Below are 7,008 nucleotides of genomic sequence, written 5' to 3' on the forward strand. Positions count from 1 at the left end.
GATAGCATTGATACTTGATTTGAAGACTCTTTCCCTCTCTGTTGGTATTTAGAGTAACTACCGCTCTGAGTATAGGTCAGGTTCATCATGAAGAGGTATCTTCTGTCACTGTAGCTTTTCCATTCTGCTTATCCTTTCTAGTGGGAATGTCTCACCTCACAAGGTTGTGGATGGGACTCAGGATTCCACCTAAGGTCCTATACTCTGTAAAGTCTTCAGCATAAGTGATTTTTACTTTAAATGATTACTATGAACCAGGTATAAGAATCCTGGTGGCATAGTGGTTAAAGATAGCAGTTCAAGCCCACAAGACACTGCACAAGAGAAAGATCTGTCAGTTTGTTTCTGTTAAAATTACAGCCTTGGAAACCATTTGGGGCAGTTCTAATTTATCCTCTAGGGTCACTATGAGTCAGAGTCAGCTGACTAGCAATAGGTAAGGTAAGGTGTGTATCAGTGTTAAGTGTTTTGCATTTAAATATAAAGCACTGCATTGTTGAAGTATTTAACTATTTGATTTAAAAAAGATCCCCCCTAAAAACCAAACTCAGTGCTACCCAGTCCTTTCAGACGTATAGCTACCATTCATTTAGCTGAAGAGTTGATCACAAGGGCGCCCAAAGATCCACAGACAATTATAAAACGATCTTTCAAGGGTGTCATAGAGGTATCCATGTGTCATTGTCAAACATTTAGCAGTAACAGCTCATCCATCTGAGAAGTCCAAGACTGTGATCTGGAAGAATGATTCATTAACTAGGTTTTAGAGACAAACCAAGCATCACTTATCATATTTACTCCCTGACCTTCCTGTTTCCATTTCTCCTTTCCCAACAGTTCTGAGCTTTGCCTTTTGGTAAATGCTTCCTTTGTGGTCTCAAATGGTTTGTTATTCTAGGATGTATATACACTCTTAAAATGATTTAAATTTAAACTTTCTGTTGGGAATTCAGTAAAGATCATCATCTTTAATTTCAATCAATCATATGTTTTGTTTCATCAAAATGATTACAATTCCCTCCCTGCAACAACAGTTATCCTGCTTCCCCTTATGGTCTCCCTTTTATATCTTATTTTTCACAAATCAACAAAGCAAAAAATATTAGATGTACACATACAAAAGAAAAGATCTATATTAATTTAAATGCCCAAAGGGCACATTTTTCAAGCCAGACTCTTGCCTGCAGGTACACAGCCTTTCTTTAGTCCATGGGGCTACAGAACGCAGCTGCTCTCTCCATGTCATTGTCTGTGCCATTGTCTCTGCTGCCACCATTTTTCTAGGTAGGATCTTACAATCCACTCATGCTCTTCCTTCTTAATGGTCCTAGGATCCTGTGTTCCTGGAATGAAAGATGAATTTCTTCCCCCTTTTAGTTACACATCTTCTACAATTATAATTGTGGCAATTGCAATTAATCTTGCTAAAAATTACTCACAATTGAATCATAAAATCTTGTCACCTCACCCCTCTCACCTCCTTTCACCAGATCCATATGGGAAAAAGGAAACCTTCTCATTGGGGATCTACATTACCCCCTTTGTTCTGAAACTAAGCACATTTATGGAGCTTATAAACCAGCCACTTCACGTTGTTAAGTGTTGTTGAGATGGTTCTGATTCATAAAGACCCTGCATAAGATTACCAAGGAGCCTCTAGTGTGTTTGAACTTCTGACCTTGCAGTTCAAACCAACCTTGTGGTTCAGTGTTTTAATCCATAGCACCACACCTCTATAGCATCCCCCCGCCCCCCATTTTGATTGACAATGTCTAAGTTGTTTGTCCCTATCAACCCAGTGCATTGAGAAACAATCTTGATCCTTGATATGAAGAATCCTTCTATTTTGGCTAGAATTCTGAGCAACCGCATCCATAAGCAAAGGTCCAGTGCATCAAATTATAACAATTTACACTTGTTCACAGGATTAAGCATCTTTATATCATCTGGTTCAATTCTACACAGCTATCCATCCTGGTGTGGCACTGTGGGTTAATGTGCTGGACTGCAAAATCAGTTTGAACTGCAAGGTCAGTGGTTCAAGCTCACTAGCCACTCCTCAGAAACCCTATACAATCTCGGAACTGACTTCATGGCACTTAATGACAACAATAAAAATCCATCCAAGATTGGTCAAATGGGTACTAGCTGCACATTTGAGAGTTCACACAAGCCTCCCTGCACTACAGACCAGTTGATTGCTTCACTCTCAGCTTCATCCTCCAGGGGCTAGGTCAGTGACCATAGGCTTGGGAGTTCCCACACCTCCTTAATCTTCAGTCTTTCCTCTTCTTTCTCTCATCTCACGTTCATCGGGTGTCAATAGATCATGGCCAGACTCAGCCCTTGTCTTCACTGCTGCATTTCACCCACTTCCACTCACAAGTAGACCGTGAGTCTACTAGACTGCTTATGACACCGTCTAATTTTGTTTCTCTAACTTTGAATTACTTGATTTCCTCTTTTAAAAACTCCTGTGATTGCATTGATTGGACTGATCATATACAGATAACGCAAGATACTCTCCCCATCTCAAGATTATTCATAATCACAGATGCAAAATCATTTCTACAATACATGAAATACAATGTATTCACAGATTCCAGGGATTAAGATGTGGTAAAATTTTTGTGGCCCAAATTATTCTTTCTCCAATACAGAACAAATTAAAAAATTTATTTAGTGAGCCTTTGCAATTTATGAAGATGATGAGTAAGAAAAGGAAGCAAAATATAAATTTCTAACTTAGGTGAATTCATGAATCGGGTGTTAACAACTGAAATAACATATAGTGAGACAAGAATAATCATTTAGGTGTGAGAATTATAATTTTTGGTCAGGTAAATTTTGACGTATTAATGGAATGTCAAAATAATATAAAATGTCAACCTAACAGGATATCTATGACCCTTGGCAGATGTCTAACAGGTGGGAAGCTATTTGAACCTGAGGCTAGCATTTAAGGTTTTGCATATTCTTAGCTTATAGGGAACAGCACTGAAACCATGTTAAATGCTTACACAAATGACCTAACATAATCACACCTAAGTAACTCTTCCCTCAGTATGCTTTATTTCAGTTCTTGACACTCTATTCTTAAAACCACATGAATTTAAAATTCATAGTTTGTTTCTTTATTCTTCTTCATTTCACATCACTTTCATAAATTTATAAGAAATCTGTGAGTGAGAAGATGAATAGGAATCCAGCATCAAGCAGTGTTTGGAAGATAAGTAGCTCTCAAAATTGACTGAGGAAGACTTTTCAGAAAAGGCAAATTGGGAGAGGAGAGTGTCAGGGAAGTCAAAGGAACAGAGAACTGTTTTTTAACACTATGCTCCTGGAATACCATTAAGCATCACATCTTCCCCCCAAATCAGAGTGACCATGCTTTTATTTGAGCTATCAGTTTACATTTTCCATAGAATTTTATTTAAATGAGGGGTTTTATGAAAAAATGGTATGTAAATTTTGCAAAGTAATTGAGTAGAGAATATGAGATAGAACCAGTGATGACTACCACAGGGTTACTGGATCACAGCACAGTGTGAATGAAGGCAAAAGAATGCTGCTAAGATTATGTGTTAATCAATCCATAAAATTAACGGTATGTGTTATTGTGTCCCTGTGTTTCAACTGCACCTGCTCATAGCTCTGCCATGGGACTATTTGTAGTCTATTTTCATATTTGTTTTAACTTGTCTCCCAGACTAGATTGTGAATACTTAATAAAACTGTCTACTGTTGTTTATCTTTGTATTGTAAGTGTAAAAAGAAGATTCATCAGGCCTCACCTTAAAGGCATGGTGGTGATCATGTGCTGTGGAGTTGGCTCTGGCTCATAGGGACCCTGTATAAGGTTTCTGAGGCTGTAAAGCTTTATAAGAGCAGAAAGCTTCAACTTTCTCTCACAGGGAGACTGGTAGATTTGAACTGTTGACCTTGTGGTTAGCATCATAGTTCATAATCCACTATGCTACCAGGGCTTCTTCACCCTAAGGCAAAAACTATATTTTAAAGAAGAAATGTGCATGTCCTTTCAATTTGAGAGAGATAAACCTCAGAAGCACACTCAAAAAACATAATATGCTTACTAAACTATCATGAAGGAAAATAAAAAGTAAATAGCTTTGTTCCTGAGAAGAAAGGAAAATTAAAGGGAAGAGTAGGCAGAGAGTAAAGTGAGAAAGAATAGTATTAAAGGGGAAGGCAGGAGATCTTATGATGCAAACTCAACCATTACCTGCAAATCATCTGTATGATTTCAATACTCACAAATCCTTTTCTTTCAATTGAGAACTGAAAAAATGCTTTGGATATCTGGCAGAGATAAAGGTGCTGTAGGATAAGCACTAGACTGCTAATTGAAAGTTCAAATCCACCAACTGCACCGTAAAAGCCTATACAGGGTCTCTATGATTCGGACCACCACTCATCTGTCAGTTTGTCGTACTGTGGTAGCTTGCATATAGCTGTGATAATTCAACAATCTGGAAAAGCAATAAAAATGAAATATTGTTTGCAAAGTACCCATATTTTGGAGATCTAGATCTCTGATGCTGAATTTGGTGGACATTAGCCACATACACAGAGTCCTGGTATGGCGTTGTGAGTTGAAGTATCGCACTGCAAAGCCGTTTGAACTGCAATGTTGGTGGTTCAAGCTCACTAGCTGCTCCTTGGAGGAGCTATACAGGATTACTATGGGTCAGAACTGACTCAACAGCACTTAAAAACAACAACAGCCACATATGGTAGTGATCTCTTGAAAAATGTGCAAGATTTCAAGACATAAGAGTGTACAATATCTCAATAATTCTGTATGATTTTGTATGTGCAGAAATGATAATATGTTGTTGTTAGATGCCATTATCAATAGAACAAAACATTGCCAGGCCATGCGCCATCCTCACAGTTGTTATTACACTTCAGCCCATTAACACTGCAACCGTGCCAATCCATCCTACTTGGGAGTCTTTCTCTTTTTTGCTGGCATTCTACTTCACCAACCATGATGTCTTTCTCCAGGGACCGGTCCCTCTTAATACCATGTCAACAGTAAGAGTGATAAAGTCGCATGCAGAACTGGAGTTTCTTTCTGTTGTGCATATTGTCAGAATCGACTAGACAGAACCTAACAACAATATATTATTTTTACATATGTAAAATTAATATTAACATTACTGAGATATTTTGCAATCCTTTTCTTGTACTAGGTCTTAAAATATTGTGCAGTTTTCAAGAGACCAATGGTATATGTGACTGTTGTTGTTGTTGTTAAGTGCTGTTGAGTCAGTTCCTCCCCATAGCGACCCTGTATAGGGTTTCCAATCTTGTGGTTCAAACCAGCTTTGTAGTCCAGCATATTAACCCACAGCACCACACCAGGACTCCACCATACTGATCCTCAAAGATCTAGATCTCCAAAATATGTGCAATTTGCAAACAGTATTTCATTTTTATTACTTCTCTGAATTATAAACTTGGATGACATTTAATGGTACATTCTTACCATGACTGTATAGCTGTTTGAAGCATAAAAGTTATGATTCAACTCAGCATCAATACACACATAGTTTCTTGAGTAGAAAGAAATTGTGTAAGCATTATATCTTTCATTCATTCTCTACATTTACCTATAAAATGTTCTCAAGAATGAACGAAGAAGACCCAATAAAGATACAGTAAACATCCAAATTACAGATCTCTTGGGAAAAACACTAATAGTGTTTGATAGTGGAAGAACTTTTATTTATGAATTGCTTTGAGCAGATATATTTGGTCACGAGGGAACAGTCGCTGGAGAAGGATGTCATGCTGGGTAAGGTGGAGGGTCAGAGAAAAAGAGGAAGACCCCCAACGAGATGGATTGGCCAGGTGGCATCATTGATGGCGTCAAGTGTGGCAGCAGTAGTGAGGTTGGCCCAGGATCGGACATTGTTTTGTTCTGCTGTGCATGGAGTCACTATGAGTCGGTTCTGACTCCATGGCACCTGACAACAACAACAACAACCTGGTTAGTCAAGGACTGCTATAATAATGTGTGGGTTTATGGAGAATAAAATCTATGAATGTATGGGCATGGTTTTCAGAAAACTGTCATGTAATCTATTTGTGCATAATATAGATATATTTTTCAATTAAAATAAATCAGTTTTGTATAAATAATGTAGCTGCATACATTATCAGAGATGCCATATATTACACAATATAAATGATATTTTGTTGTAGCGAGACTGTCCCAGTGGAATATACTAAGGATACTGGACTTTTCCTTACTTTTCCTGTGTCATGGATAATGTTCAACTTTCGAATTAATAGTAACACTTAATAATAGCTAAAATTCTGACTCATGTGTATTTGATTTGATAATTCTTTAAGTTTTTCTTTAAAAGTTTGTAATACTTAAAGGAAAATAAAGCTTATGAAGATAGACTTCAATAAGTCAGAGTGACTAGGTTGCTAATCAAGTTCTGCTTATTAAGCAAGTACTTGAATATCTAGTAGAGATTACTTGTTCTAGAAGTAATCCTATATACTATCCTATATGGCAGCCACCAACTACATGTAGCTATTTAAACTTAAATTCATTAAATACAACAAAAATTCAAGTGTCTTGGTTTTACTAGCTACATTTCGAATGCTCAATAGCTCCCTGTAACTCTTGTTATTCTATTGGATAGGAGAAATACACAACCATTTCATCACTGTAGTAATTTCTATTGGATATTATTTGTCTAAAGATAAACCATGTTGCTGGGAAATACAGTCACATGAGAGAGACTTTGTATTGAGTTCGAACATTCTAAGAAAATATTTCAGAGATGGCAAGTCCCCAGGGCAGATTTGCAAAAGGGATTAACAAATTAACAAATTATATGTATAACATCAAAAACAAGACATGGTTTCAAAGCTGTCATGGTCTTTGTCTCAGTATAAAGAGCATAAAATTCCTTGTTTATGTATCATGTAATACAGATAAATATATTTTAATCTTTTAATCAAAAT

The sequence above is a fragment of the Chrysochloris asiatica genome, unplaced genomic scaffold, assembly GCF_000296735.1.
Source record: "Chrysochloris asiatica unplaced genomic scaffold, ChrAsi1.0 scaffold00187, whole genome shotgun sequence".
Classification (NCBI taxonomy): Eukaryota; Metazoa; Chordata; class Mammalia; order Afrosoricida; family Chrysochloridae; genus Chrysochloris; species Chrysochloris asiatica.